The sequence below is a fragment of the Lepidochelys kempii genome, chromosome 6 (assembly GCF_965140265.1).
Source record: "Lepidochelys kempii isolate rLepKem1 chromosome 6, rLepKem1.hap2, whole genome shotgun sequence".
NCBI classification, from domain to species: domain Eukaryota; kingdom Metazoa; phylum Chordata; order Testudines; family Cheloniidae; genus Lepidochelys; species Lepidochelys kempii.
The window spans coordinates 104,764,944-104,780,521 of record NC_133261.1 but is presented as its reverse complement, the minus strand read 5'-3'; the positions used below and the strand labels follow the sequence as shown (position 1 = coordinate 104,780,521).

Below are 15,578 nucleotides of genomic sequence, written 5' to 3'. Positions count from 1 at the left end.
GTCTCCTCCGAAACATAGCTAGCATACTTTTGGCTGCTATAAAAGTTGGTCCAATAAAAGATATGACCTCACCCACCTTGTCTAATACAATAATGCTAGACAAGTAGAAGAAGCAGGGGGAGGATTAGAGCGGCCAGATTCTGATCTAGAATACACCAGCATAAATCAGGGGTAATTCCAATAAAATTGCAATCTGACTGTGATCAGAATTTTGCTTGTAATCTGTGAACAAGCTCACAGGACGTTTAAACAAAACAGGAGCTAAATTCATTCTTGTTGTAAGCAGCTACCACTCCCACGGTAGTCTCAGGACACCAGTACTATGAACCATGGTGTAAATTACACGTGCGTGTTCAAATGGGCCAGAAAACGGCGAGAAGAGGGGCAATGCTGTGACTTGCCCCAATTGGGCACGCAAAGCGAGCACAATTTCCACACGGCGGCGGCGGGAGGGGCGGTGCCGGGGAAAGCAACGAACAGAAGATTGCAAAATAACAGATGCCAATCGGCACCCCCTCAGGCGTGCTGGTCAGGCTCCAGGGGGCTCACGTGCTTGGACCTGTTGTGTTTATGGGCCGCGCCACTTGGCCCGGAGCTGGCACCTGGCACACGCCAGGAGCAGGGAGGGGAACACCCACGGCGGCGGGACCCGCGCGCATTGGTGGCCCCGGTGCTGACTGGGCTCTCGGTGCGGGCACATCCCCACCGAGGGCGGGCGTGGCCCGCGGGAGACCTGTGGGGTGCTGCCCCCCCCATGCCGCCCCGCCTCCTCGCTCCACGTCGCCGCCCCGCGGCTCCTCAGCATCCGCGGCGCTGCCTTGCTCGGTTCCTCCTCACGGCCCGCGGCTCCGCCAGCGCCTCCGCCCGCCTGCAGGGGGAGCCACCTGGGCGCTAGCCTTCCCCTCCCTCCACGGCCAACCACGTGAGCCAGGCGCCGCAGAGCCGCCGCCGCCGCCGCGCAGGCTCCCTGGCGCTCCCCTCCCCAAGGCTAGGGCTTGGGATCAAAATGGCGGCGGCGGCGGCTCCGGCACTAGCGGGACCGGGGAAGGGAGACAGGAGAAGCCGCTGAGCGGGCCGGGCTGGGCCGCGTCGCGAATGGAGGCCGCGGGCAGCAGCTGCTGTTGGAGGTGAGGAGCCACCGGGGGCAGTGTGGTGAGTATCTGGGCTCACGGGCCACCTCCGGGCCACGGCCCCTTCCACCGGGAGCTGGGCTGTTGCTCCTATCGCAGTGGCCTCTCTCCCGCAGGGCTCCCGGTACTTGTCCAAGAGCTGAGCTCCAGCCCAGCTGCCCCAGACCGCCGTCTCTACAGCGCTGGGGCGGGGCTGGACTATAGCCCTCCAGCACCACCACTGCCCACCTGCCCCAGTGTTGGCCTGCGGCCCCCTTCACTCTCTCCCTCCAGGTTCCCCTGCGCTCCCACCCTAGTGCTGGGCTGCAGGGCTCCCCTTACACCCACCTCAGGCAGCTTCCCCTTCTGCCTCGTACTGAGTTGTAGGGTTCCCTTTCAGCCCACGGGGCTTGGCTTAGTTTTCCTTCTCCATGGCTGTCTTCAGGGTCTCGCTTTAAGCCAGTGAGTGGTTGGCCCCCTCTCCACTCCACAGGACTTTGCACCGTCCCTGTGGTGGGTTGTAGGACCCCCACTCCAACTGTTTTTCTCATGAATATCTCATTGCTCGCTCATCTTAAACGAACTTGGAGCGCTTTGCGGATAATGTGCGTGCTTGTCCCTCTGGAACATTCCCAGTGCTGGTGGGATGGGGTTTTCATGCTGTTGGCTTATGCCTCTCACTTTTCCTCTGTCACAGAAGGGTGTGATGACTCCCACCTCACGGGTGGAAGCGGTGTGAGACTTCATGTGTTTTTCAGGCAATCTGAGATTCTTGAGCAAAAGATGCCCAGAAATGCAAATATCATCCTAACAGATAAATAGGAAGGTAATAAGACATCAACTTTGTAGGATTTGCACCCATTTAAACCGCATCTGGATTTGGCCCAGAGAATTCAACACAGCATCTTTTAGCTTTGTTTCTTTTTCTTCCTAGTAGCCAAACCAATACAGCATAATGTGATACATCTGAAATGCTTGGCAAACTGCATATACAGCACCACTGAAATGCAACCTCTTCTGGTGTGTAAATAATAACACTTTGTATTTCTGTTTCCTCTTACATCCATTTTGGACATGGGTTTGTTAGTGGTAATAACTTTATCTACCTTACACAGAGATGTTAAGCTTTGATTTATTTGACTAAAAGGTGGTATAGAAGAGTACATCTCATAGCACTTTACAAACATTAACACCACTCTCTGTGGACAAGTATTATACTTGTATTACATAAGGAGAGGGGAATTCCTTTTACTTACATTCACTGACTTATGTTTCCTGCTTTGAAGCTCTTGTTTATGAAACCAGAATACAAATGTTTATTTCCCAATTAGAAGTTCAATGCAAGCGTAACTGTCTGGCTTAGTAGATGGAACTTTTATTCTTAGTGAGGGGTGGGGTTATGTTCTCTCGTTTTTCCAGATATAAATAAACTCCGTGGATTGTATTGTCTGAACTTTTAAAAGGTAGAAATGGTTACTCTTGGCAGAATATCTGAAAGTGTAATATACTCAAAGGAATGCTCTTGTGGTGTGTGTACCTTCAGAGAATAATTTTCCTATAACTAGAATTATAATCGATACATTGAACCTACTATAGGAGAACCTCAGAGTTGCAAACACCAGAGTTATGAAATGACCAGTCAACCACACACTGCATTTAGAACCAGAACTATGCAATCAGGCAGCAGCAGAGATGAAAAAACAAAACAAAAACCCCAAAAACAAATACAGTACAGTACTGTGTTAAATATAAACTACTAAAAATAAAGGGAAAGTTTAAAAAAAAGTTGACAAGAAAAGGAAACTGTTTCTATGTTTGGTTTCAGAGTAACAGCCGTGTTAGTCTGTATTTGCAAAAAGAAAAGGAGGACTTGTGGCACCTTAGAGACTAACCAATTTATTAGAGCATAAGCTTTCGTGAGCTACAGCTCACTTCCTCAGATGCATATCGTGGAAACTGCAGCAGGCTTCATATATACACAGAGAATATGAAACAATACCTATTCCCACCCCACTGTCCTGCTGGTAATAGCTTATCTAAAGTGATTTCCAGCACAAATCCAGGTTTTCTCACCCTCCACCCCCCCACACAAATTCACTCTCCTGCTGGTGATAGCCCATCCAAAGTGACAACTCTTTACACAATGTGCATGACAATCAAGCTGGGCTATTTCCTGCATAAATCCAGGTTCTCACATCCCCCCCACCCCCATACACACACAAACTCACTCTCCTGCTGGTAATAGCTCATCCAAACTGACCACTCTTCAAGTTAAAATCCAAGTTAAACCAGAACATCTGGGGGGGGGGGTAGGAAAAAACAAGAGAAAACAGGCTACCTTGCATAATGACTTAGCCACTCCAAGTCTCTATTTAAGCCTAAATTAATAGTATCCAATTTGCAAATGAATTCCAATTCAGCAGTTTCTCGCTGGAGTCTGGATTTGAAGTTTTTTTGTTTTAAGATAGCGACCTTCATGTCTGTGATTGCGTGACCAGAGAGATTGAAGTGTTCTCCGACTGGTTTATGAATGTTATAATTCTTGACATCTGATTTGTGTCCATTTATTCTTTTATGTTTGTTTTTATTTAAATTGAGATGGTTGAAAAGCAGAATTTTTCTTCTACACAGTAAAGTTTCAAGCTGTATCAAGTCGATGTTCAGTTGTAAACTTTGAAAGAACAAGAATAATGCTTTGTTCAGAGTTATGAACGTTTCAGAGTTACGAACAGCCTCCATTCCCAAAGTGTTTGTAACTCTGCTGTTCTGCTGTACTTCGACACCACACTCTGTATACATACAGCACTTAGTGACTGTTTCCTGCACATACACATACTAATCACTGGCCTAGTGAATCAGGTTTTTATTATCTATGACTTGAAAAGTTGGTGTGTTAGGCAGTAATTGGTAATTCAGTTCAAATGTTGACTTGCCTGGGGTCTTCATGTGGGAAAGGAGGACATTTAGAAAGTCCTGTTCAAGTTTGCAGTCAATGTTTGTTTCTATTCCTGATGCTTTCCAAAGAACTGACACCAAATTCTTTATTGTTTGATATATGCAGTGGTGTTGTAGTCATGTTGGTCCCAGGATATTAGAGAGACAAGGTAAGTGAGGTAATATCTTTTATTTGGCCAATTTCTGTTGGGGTGAGAGACTGAAGAAGAGCTCTGTGTGGCTCGAAAGCTTGTCTCTCTCCCCAGCAGAAGTTGGGCCAATAAAAATATTACCTCACCCACCTTGTCTCTTTATACTTTGACACAGTCTCACTAAGTTATGTTAATCTGCTTCAGGATGCTGAGCAGCGTTTAGAGTAGGTTGACATTTTCCTCCCAATTTTATATATTCGGTCAGACTAGAAACACAGTTTTAAAGTTTGGAAATCTCAAACTACTTTTTCTTAGTTACTCTGGCTTAATTTTTTATGGTTGTACTTATTAATGTAAATGAGTCTCCTTGTATGTCCAGATTCCCCTGCTGAGTCATAGATGGTTGTGTTGTAATCATGTATACCTGGCATTGGTTGATTTACAGAGATGCATATATGAAAGACTTGAATTATTTTTATAAGCCATCTTAGAATACATGCATAGACATGCTGCTGGGCTGTTTCCTCAGGTTTTGAGCCTGTTTAGGAGACAGCTTGAAATTTTGTGTGTAGACATATTACATATTCTGATGCAATTGTAGAATAAGCAGTCTCTTAGTTCATTTCTTTGAATTAATTTCAGCGGGACTGTCAGAGCCTTGAGGCCAAAGTTAGCCTTCATTTGAGATAAGAAGAAACTGCTGCATATGTGATACAGTACCAGGTTTGTACCAGGTTCATACCAGTGGAGAAAACAAGAAAACCTTTAAAAATACATCATACTTGCTATTGGCATTAGTTAAGGATTTATTGTGGCAAACTCTTGTTTAAAACTTACAAAAATATAACTAGAACTGAGGCTTTCATACTACTAAACATGTTTGTGTAGATGTATTTGTGAAGGTTGCCAAATGGCTTTTGAGACTGGTATACACTCTCTTCAGAACAGATGCAGAAAAGTAATCAGCAAGCTTAGTCTTGTGGTTAGATCACACAACCTGAATATAGGAAATCTGTATTCAGATCTGGCTCTAACCCCAACTCTGTGATACTGGGTGAGTCACCTAATCGCTCTTCTTCTTTTTACTGCCCAGGTACTCTCAGGAATGTGTGAGGCTTAATTCTCAATGTGCTGCTAAATGCTTTGATGGAAATTGCTACACAATTGCACAATATTTCCCATGTTAATCTACCAATATACATATGCTGTGACCTGACAGGACTGTCTTTGGGGATGAGAGAATAATTGAATTTTCATGCCCATTCAGTCTTTGTCCTGTATACGACTATGGGCAGGTGCACACTTAAAAAGCTGTAGCGTTTCAGTGAAGACACTGCTCTGCTGACAGGAGAGCTGCTTCTGTTGGCATCGCTAATCCACCTTTGCAAGAGGCGGTAACTATGTCAATGGGGGAAGCCCTCCCATCGACACAGCACTGTCTATACTGGGATTAGGTTGGTATAACTGCATAGCTCAGTGGTGTGGATTTTTCTCACCCCTGAGTGCCATAGAGACATAGTTATACCAATATAAATTTGTAGTGTAGACCTGGCCTACACTATGTGGGAGGGATAGCTCAGTGGTTTGGGCATTGGCCTGCTAAACCCAGGGTTGTGAGTTCAATCCTTGAGGGGGCCATTTGGGATCTGTGGCAAAAAAAATTGGGGATTGGTCCTGCTTTGAGCAGGGGGTTGGACTAGATGACCTCCTCAGGTCCCTTCCAACCCTATGATTTCTATGATCTTTCTTTCTAAGAATCCCATGCACTGCTACAGGCTGGGGACTGACTGGCTAAGCGGCAGTTCTACAGAAAAGAACCTAGGGATTACAGTGGACAAGAAGCTGGATATGAGTCAACGGTGTGCCCTTTTGGAGGAGGGATAGCTCAATGATTTGAGCATTGGCCTGCTAAACCCAGGGTTGTGAGTTCAATCCTTGTGGGGGCCATTTAGGGATCTGGGGCAAAAATTGGGGATTGGTCCTGCTTTGAGCAGGGGGTTGGACTAGATGACCTCCTGAGGTCACTTCCAACCCTGATATTCTATGATAATCTACCAAAAAGTATAGTAATGGTGGTTTTGAGTGCTAATGACTGCTGGGAACTGGACTGAGATCACCACAACACGCTTCACAGATAAACCAGTACACAATCTCTTTACTTTTTATTTTAATCTTTTGAAAAAAGAAAGGAAAGCAAAATAGCAAAGCAGGCTTAAGGAAAACTTATTTTGTAACTTGTATCTGAAATATTAGCTGCAGCTTCTAATTTTTAGTGCAGTGGTGCTTTTTACCCATTTTTTCTCCTAGCTAGACTTACACCAGGAAGTCAAATAATGTCAGCAGCTCATCTGGGACCAGGATCCAGGATCCTCTGTGCTTGCAGTTCTTTGTTCTCATGACTAGAGCACAAAGCTCTCTTGCAGCATTAAAACATTGAGTTAAATCGGAAACTGTTTAAGTTGTTCATTGAATAGTACAGAAGTCCACACCAAACACTGAAGGACTCTTTATATTTTAAAAGCGTGTAATTCAATAACTAAGTAAAACTGAATGGTTTACAGATTTTTTGGGGGAAGGAGGGTTTAGCCTCTGTCCTTTTCTTACATTTAAATCATTCCTGTAATAGCCATACTGGATCAGACCAGTGGCCTATGTAGTTAGTATCCTTTCTCCAGCAGTGGCCAGTACCAGCTGCTACAGAGAGAGAGAGACCTGCAGTAGGTAATTGTGGGATAACCTGCCTTCAGGGAAATTTTATTTCAAATCCCTCAAAGTTAGAGATTAGTTTATGCTCTGAAGCTTGAGGGTTCAAATAACTTCCAGAGCTTTTTAAAAATATATATTTACTATTATAACTGAATAATCTTCTCTATATAAATGTCTGATCCTCTTTTGAATCCTTTTAGCTCTTTGGCTTCTATCTTGGGGCACTGAGTGCAACAGTCTAATTGTGTATTGTATGAAAAATTTTACTGTTAGAATTTGCCACCTCTCAATTTCAATGAATGTCCCCTTTTTCTTGTACTGAGATGAACAGAAGCTCCTGATGTACTTTTACCATTTGTAGTTTTTGTAAACTCACATCATATTTCCTGTTGTTTGTGTCTTTAAAGTCAACAGAGTACATCTTTTCAGTCTCTCCTCATGTGAGAATTTTTCCATGCCCCGATCATTCCCGTTGTTCACCTTTGATCTCCCTCTTTCTACTATATCCTATTTGAGATAGCATTATTTCAGTATGCTAATTTGCAGCTGTTACTCTTAAGTATGGTAAAAGGAGTACATTTGTCTCCCAACTTCTTAACACCAAAGACTCAAGACGATCATCCCAAGGGAAATATATTTGTCATCGTTAAACTTTTAACTAGTTAATGAGTATAGAAAATCTTTCCCTAGCTTTTCAGCTTTGGTTTTTTCAAGAGCTAATAATTCTGCTACTTTCAGAACTAATTGACAGATCTGTGTTAAACTTCTACTGTTAGTATGGATGCCTCAGTATCAACATGTAGAGGCTTGCTATTAAATGTCACTTTGTCAGAGTTACGTACTTTGAGACGTGTCCCTCAATTAGTGGATCTGAAAATTTAGTGCCAACCAATGTCCTCTTATGATCTGGAGTCAGATATTGAGATTAGATGCAACTATGGCTCGCTTGTATGTAACTGATAGTCCAGTGGTAAGATTTTAATCAGGATTTTGCTTAAATACTTTGTACAAACCTGTCTAACATTAATCCTGTGGAGTGTCTTTTGTGTACTGACATAAATAATATTTGTCAGTTACCTTAGGAGTGTGCCTAAGAAGCAGGATCTCTTTATACAATGTGATACGAGAGGGGAGTTGCCTGTCTTTGCTTTGATAACTCTGCAAAGAAGCAAAATTAAAAAGCTTAAAAGTAAAGTTATTGCCATGAGTTAGTCATTCTGATAAATTGAGGAAAAATACTTCTAAAAAGCTAGGAAAAATAAGGAGGTGCGTTTTAGGAAACAGTATAAAATCTTAAATCAAACTCTCCTCATTGCCTTCATGGCTCAACACAACTTCATCCTGGCCTACATCTTGGATCTCATTGTGTCTTCCTTCACTCCACTAATGGTGCCACCTTCAGTGCTTTTGTTGTTTCCTTCTCCCTCTCCCGCCTCAGTCCCTTATACTTTGGAAACACTTGCCAGGCCAACACCCGTCTCACTCATATTCCTTGGAAAGACTTCCACAACGTATACGTGTGAACATGCAGTCAAATGCCATCTCTGTCTCAGTGTTACTTAATAGAAAAGACTGGTGGTGGAGGAAATTTGAGATAGTGTTAACTTTAGCTTATTTTTCTTCCAAGTGGGTTTTATCCTCTGTGTATCATGGTCCAGTCCTGCAAACGCTTATTCATGTGAAGCCTTGTCTACACACAAACTTGCACCCCTTTAACTAAGGTTATCTTTAAATGTTTTTAAATTTATGGAGACACTCTTGGTTTAAAAGTAGCTTTTATCAATTTAGTTAAGCTAGTTGGTTTAGCCAGCTAGTTAGTTCTTTGGGGGCAAGGACTGTTCTTATCTGTGTCTGGTAATATGTCGTAGTCTCTTCTTTCTGAAAAGAATACCTATATTAACCTAAGCAGCTTGTGATGTTTGCATTCCTTCCAAGGTATCTTAAATTTTTTAAGGAATATGTTCACGTATTATATACTGATCTCTTGTGAAGTATTTTTCTGAATGACTGGATTGCTTATCTCGGGGGTTCTCAAACTGGGGGTCGGGACCCCTCAGGGTGTCACAACGTTCTTAAATGGGGGGCGGGGGGTCGCGAGCTGTCAGCCTGTATTCCAAACCCTGCTTTGCCTCCAGCATTTAAAATGGTATTAAATATATTTTAAAGTGTTTTTAATTTATAAGGGGGGTTGCACTCAGAGGCTTGCTATGTGAAGCAGGTCACCAATACAAAAATTTGAGAACCACTGGCTTATCTTGTGTTAAGATGTGAAATGAGAATGTTGCTTCCCACAGCAACTGCAACACTAATTTTTTTTTTTTACAGACTATAACAAGATACTATAATGCCTTTGCGTGATAGGGAGGTGGTTCAAGTTTATCTTTTAAAGTAATCCTAATGAAAGGAAAGGTGGTTTGGTTTTTTTACTCTTTTCCTCCTGCTCCCAACATATAACTCACCTTTTTCTTTTTATTCCCCACCTTCCCCCCCTAAAGTCGACCATTCAAAACAACACAATGCTATAAGATAACAGCAGGGGTAATCAATTAATTTTTGACAAGGTCCAAATTTCTTTGTCAAAATGTAGTCAAGGTCCAGACTCCAGAGAAAATAATACAAAAATAACAATAAGTAAGTAAAGATATTTGCAGTCTGTTCATAAGTGTCTGGCGGTCCAGATTTGTCCTGCAGTTCAGCTATCGATTACTCCTGGATTACATGGTTTGTTGGGGCCTGTGAAACCCTGTTCTTTCTCCATTTGACTTCTCTGGTCATCCCCTCTCCTTTAGCTCACTCTTCATGAAGGCTCTTGTCTTAAACCAAACATGGAAATTCATTTAAGGTTGACATTTTGTCTTGCCCCATTATAGGCATCTGTGCTGCAGATGTCTGATATGTGGGTGATGAACTGATACAGATATAAAGTCCTATTGTACATGGAAATAGCTGAGGTAATTAGCTTTATTTCTCAATTTCTTTTGGCTGTGTGCTTTCTTCAGAAGCATTATTATAATTTACTGGTAAAGAAAAAAACAGTTAAATTAATCAGACCTGCTACTTGCCGTGCAGATTCCTCCATTACAGTCTGATGTACCTCTAGGAAGTTTTGAGGTGCATTATACTATTACGTTCTTTAAACGTTCTGCATAGATGGAAACATTAATACTAAATATTGACAAAATGCATATTTTGGAGCCATGAAGACATGGATCATTTGGTATAGTAATAGAAGTGACATTTTTAACTATAAAGCAAAGCAGTGCACTTTGCAATATTTTTGTTTCGAAACTGTAAATGTAGTGTAATTGACACCGAATATGATGTACTAGGTGAAAGCTCAGTATTTTCTAACAGGTATCACATACAGTGTGTAGAAGAACATGAGAAATATTGTGTTATGACCTGACTTTCAGACATACCAAGCACCCGTGTTCTCACTGAATTCTGTTATAGTTGGTGCTATGGGGTTTGATTTTTCCAGAAATGTGCATATGCTGGTAATTCAGCCATCTATTATGTCTGAATTGAAAGAGAATTGAATGCTTACCATGTTCTTTTTGTTGTTTCTGAACTATCAGATTTGGATCATAAAGTAGCTCCCATCTCTGACTCAACCATTAAAATCACTTTAGTTTTTATTCATTTATTAAACACCTCCAGAAAAAAGATTTATAATGGAAATACTGAAAGACTTTTTATTATAGCAGGGTTATCATTGACTGCTACAATATTAATTTCTAATTACAAATATGTAGACAACAGTCTTGGGAAAGTGTTTTTGGAGGCATTTCTGTGCTTAATCTAGGCTTTTATTTGACTGAGTAAATGACTCTGTAACCTAGGCAGTACTGGTGATAAAATTCTTCTCTAACCATTGAGTCCAGAAAATATCAGTAGTCAGTTACCAGTCAGAGATTTACAAAAGATCAGTATTTGCTTTTGTAATTTTGGATTAACTATCATTTTAAGGAGAGTACACTCAGAGATTGAGGTATATTTTTTGTCAAAATATTTTTATCCTCATTACTGAGAACATCTCAAGTAATTCTGACACATTGAACAGTTTTGCAGTTTATTGTTATGATACTTGCTGGGGTACTCAGGGTTGTGTAACCCCTTACCACACCTGCCCTTAGGGTGAAGCAGCCTTGTCTGTGCCTGCTGTGGAACAGCTCCCAGAACCCACCAGCCTCTGGTGACACAAGCACTGCCTTCCAGGTCCTTGCAGGCTTTGCTCTCTGTGTGTAGATATACTCCCTTTGATGATCTGTACTTTATTCCCTAATAACCAGAAACTTCTATGCTTAAACTCTGTACCGTTTTCTTTTTACTTCAACATTATCTTAATAAAATTATTAAATATGATAGGCACATACCAATCCCCAAGTCCTCAGAGTGTTCTCTGCAATGTCTAGCCAGGTGGGCCAGAGTTACCAGGTCTGCTGTTCCCACAGGAACAGTACGTAACAGCTTGTGAGATTCAACTGAGGAGCAGCACTTTGCTTAACACCACAGCACTGAGATGTTCTGTTTTCACTATAAATATGTTACAGTAGATTCCACTTATTAGTAACCCCTTGGTTGCCATCAAAAAATTTCTATTATTCAGCAGTTTCTAATAAGCAGAAGGCAGGTTTGTGAGACTGCAGCTGGGGAAGCAAGCACTGGGAGGTGCCTTCCCTGGCTGCAGCCCTGCAACCTACCTGTGGGAAGGGCAGAAGTTAGGGAGGATGGTGGGGCTGCAGCCCAGATTCTGGTGCTTTCTGGGAGGTGTGGGGCCCACGGAGTTGCATGCCTGTTCCTCTCTATGTGCTCTCCAGGCATCAGGGCTCAGAACTTCCTTCTCTGCATACAGTCCCCCAGCGGGGCACAACCTGGAGGGCACAGGGAGAGGTACTGTGCAGCTCCAGCATCTGGGCTGCAGCCGCTCTCCCTGTTACTGCTCTGCCCACAGCCCTTTACTACTTGTGTGGTCCCTGTGTGCAGGCGGGTTTGCCAGATTGCAACCCCAGAAGGAAGGGCTGAGGTAGGCTGAGACTGCAGGCAAGTTTGCGGGGCTGCAGCCAGAGAAGACATACCCCAGCACTTTCTTCCCTGGCTGCAGCCTTGTAAACCTGCCTCCAGGTGGTGTCTTCCTTCCAAAAATGTTTCTAATTAGTGGTGTGCCATTGCTAGTATCTGAATGCCATTAAGACTGATGTTAATGGGATTCCCAGCAATATGTTGCCAGTAACCGGAAGCTGCTAATATCAGGATTGATATTAAGCCGAATCTACTGTACTATCAAATACTAGAGATTCAGGAGATGGCGAGTAAGGATATTGGGAACAAATGGTTATGTATAAAGCAAAATCATAAAATGCTTTCTAGAGACTAAACTTAATAGGCTAACCTCCTGTCTAAAGAAGTTTGTCACCCAAAGTCCTCTACAGCGTTTTCAACCAAGATTGGCTGAGACCCTGCTTTCATGAATGCAAATACGTAGTCCATTTATTTCCTAGGTGCAGGATGCCCAGGTGTTGTCTTTGCTTTCTGGAAATACCCCCGTCCCCCGAGTTCATTGTCTTTACTCCTAGACAGGCTAACCACTTTCCCCTCCCTCAGGTTATTTTTTTTCCTGTGTTCATTTCTTGTTGACTTCATAAACATTTGACTTTGTTTGTAAATGGGAAACTATTGTAAGCTTAAAATGGTTAATTTACATCCTGGCAGATCCAATTCTTAATCCCTGCCTGGAAAAAAATGAGGAGTCCTTGTGGCATCTTAGAGACTAACAAATTTATTTGCGCATAAGCTTTCGTGGGCTGAAACCCACTTAATTAGATGCATGGAATGAAAAATACAGTAAGCAGTAATATATATAACAGCACATGAAAAGATGGGAGTTCCTTACCAAGTGGGGTCAATGCTAATAAGGCCAATTCAATCAAGGTGGACGTGCCCATTCCCAACAGTTGACAAGAAGATGTGAGTATCAATAGAGGGAAATTACTTTTTGTCGTGACCCAGCCACTCCCAGTCTTTATTCAGGCCTAATTTGGTGGTGTCCAGTTTGCAAATTAATTCCAGTTCTGCAGTTTCTCATTGAAGTCTGTTTTTGAAGTTTTTTGTTGAAGAATTGCCACTTTTAAGTCTTTTATTGAGTGTCCAGGGAGACTGAACTGCTCTCCTACTGGTTTTTGAATGTTACAATTCTTGATGTCTGATTTGTGTCCATTTATTCTTTTGCATAGAGACTGTCCAGTTTGGTCAATGGACATGGCAGAGGGGCATTGCTGGCACATGATGGCATATATAACATCGGTAGATGTGCAGGTGAATGAGCCCCTGATGGTGTGGCTCATGTGGTAATGTCCTGTGATGGTGACCCTTGAATAGATATCCGAACAGAGTTGGCAACGGGGTTTGTTGCAGGGGTTGGTTCCTGGGTTAGTATTTTTTGTAGTGTGGTGTGTAGTTGCTGAGAGTATTTGCTTCACATTGGGGGGCTGTCTGTAAGTGCGGACTGGCGTATCTCCCAAGGTCTGTGAGCGTGAGGGATTGTCTTTCGCGATAGGTTGTAGATCCTTGATGATGCGCTGGAGAGGTTTTAGTTGGCGGCTGTACATGATGGCTAGTGATGTTCCTTGTTGAGCCTGTCCTGTAGTAGGTGACTTCTGAGTATCCTTCTGGCTCTGTCAGTCTGTTTCTTCACTTTTCCAGGTGGGTATTGTAGTTTTAAGAATGCTTGATAGAGATCCTATAGGTGTGTCTCTGTCTGAGGGATTGGAGCAAATGTGGTTGTATCTTAGAGCTTGGCTGTAGACAGTAGATCGTGTGATGTGGTCTGGATGAAAGCTGGAGACATGTAGGTTTTTGGTATAGGGTGGTGTTTATGTGACCATCGCTTATTTGCAATGTAGTGTCCAGGAAGTGGATCTCTTGTGTGGACTGGTCCGGGCTGAGGTTGATGGTGGGATGGAAATTGTTGAAATCCTGGTGGAATTCCTCAAGGGCCTCCTTCTCATGGGTCCAGATGATGAAGATGTCATCAATATACTGCAAGAAGAGCGGGATACTAGGGGATGAGAGCTGAGGAAGCGTTGTTCTAAGTCAGCCATAAATATGTTGGCATTCTGTGGGTACCCATATTAGTCCCGCTGACTTGAAAGTATAAATTGTGACTTTGTCCTCACCCACAAAGTTCAGCCACCAGATTTGCCGTGACGTTATCGGGGATACTGTTCTGGTGGCTTGTAGTCCATCTTTGTGTGGATTGTTGGTGTAGAGAACTTCTACTTCCATAGTGGCGAGGATGGTGTTTTCTGGAAGATCATCAATGGATTGTAGTTTCCTCAGGAAGTCGGTGGTGTCTCAAAGATAGCTGGGAGTGCTAGTAGCGTAGGGCCTGAGGAGAGAGTCCACATAGCCAGGCAGTCCTGCTGTCAGGGTGCCAATGCCTGAGATGATGAGGCGTCCAGAACTCCCAGGTTTATGGATCTTGGGTAGCAGATAGAATACCCCTGGTCGAGGTTCTAGGGGTGTGTCTGTGTAGATTTGTTCCTGTGCGGCTTCAGGGAGTTTCTTGAGCAGATGGTACAGTTTCTTTTGGTAACCCTCAGTGGGATCATATGGTAATGGCCTGTAGAATGTGTCAGAGAGTTGCCTAGCAGCCTCTTGTTCATATTCTGACCTATTCATGATGACAACAGTACCTCCTGTGTCAGCCTTTTTGATTATCAGTCTAAAGCATGTCACCTTTTGGTGTCCTGCTTTTGTTTTACATGTTTAAGAACATAAATTTTCTGGTACAGATACATAACTCTTTTAGTAGTACATGTACATACTGTTTCATAATATCAGTGACCAGTGTGACACTGACTTTCATTTGAGGCCTCACATAATGTTGTGTGGTGAACTGGAATGTACACAGCAGATGCATGAGATTTCTGTAACCCCCTTCACCCTCTTGCAGTTGGCCTTAAGAGGGTCTTCAGTCACAATTATTTTGATGAGAATGTCAGTTGTAATTAATAGGCTGCGCCTTTCCTAGGTTTTCTAGGGATCTGTTATTTTTACGCAGTTGCCCTATTTTTCACCTATAGCTTTTTGTATTTTTGTGGAGAAATATTTTTGAAAATATGACAGTATTCATACTGATGAGGTACAGCTATATTAAAACTGAGGTAGATTAGGTCCTGAGGATCCTTACCAGTAGAAAATGTTCTCAGTAAGCCCCTATCCCTGTAGGTTCAAATTTCCTTTCTTTTTGAACAGAGAGCTGGAACTTATTTCTTTTGACATTTGTTAGCATCTTTGAGTTTGTACGAGCTGTAATGTGATGCAAGGATCACTTTTGCCTCTTTCTAACATACTCATCACACCACACGTTCCCTGGGTTTAGCATAGTTGCTATACTCACCAGCACCTCCACTGCTGGTATTAGTGAAGTGAAAATCTATGCTTGCCACCTGTATGACAACGAATTTGGGTAACGTAAACTCTAACTTCAGTCCCCTATTTCTCTTGGTCTACCAGCTTTTGGTACACTGGCTTTCATACTTTTTAGGGCTTGAAGGGACCACTCTGATCATCTAGTCCAGTGGTTTTCAAACTCAGTACTGGGTCGTGAAATGTAAGGCACTGGGTCGCAGTGGCTCTGGTCAGCACCACTGACGGGGCCGTTAAAAGTCCCGTC

At 42.8% G+C, this 15,578-nt stretch overlaps 1 protein-coding gene across 14 annotated transcripts in view; it reads left to right on the top strand.

The window, feature by feature from the left end:
- The first annotated feature begins 931 nt into the window (after nt 1-931).
- The window catches only part of BTBD7 (BTB domain containing 7), a 114,627-nt gene continuing 99,980 nt past the window's right edge, over nt 932-15,578 (top strand). For 6 of the 14 annotated variants that reach the window (XM_073349497.1, XM_073349496.1, XM_073349486.1 and 3 more), the window contains exon 1: nt 932-1,152. The gene's annotated coding sequence lies outside the window, so the exon portion shown is untranslated. Of the gene's footprint in view, nt 1,153-1,806; nt 1,936-2,043; nt 2,130-4,837; nt 4,919-15,578 lie in introns of all 14 variants that reach the window. The other 8 variants (XM_073349494.1, XM_073349487.1, XM_073349490.1 and 5 more) reach the window with 8 other exon arrangements.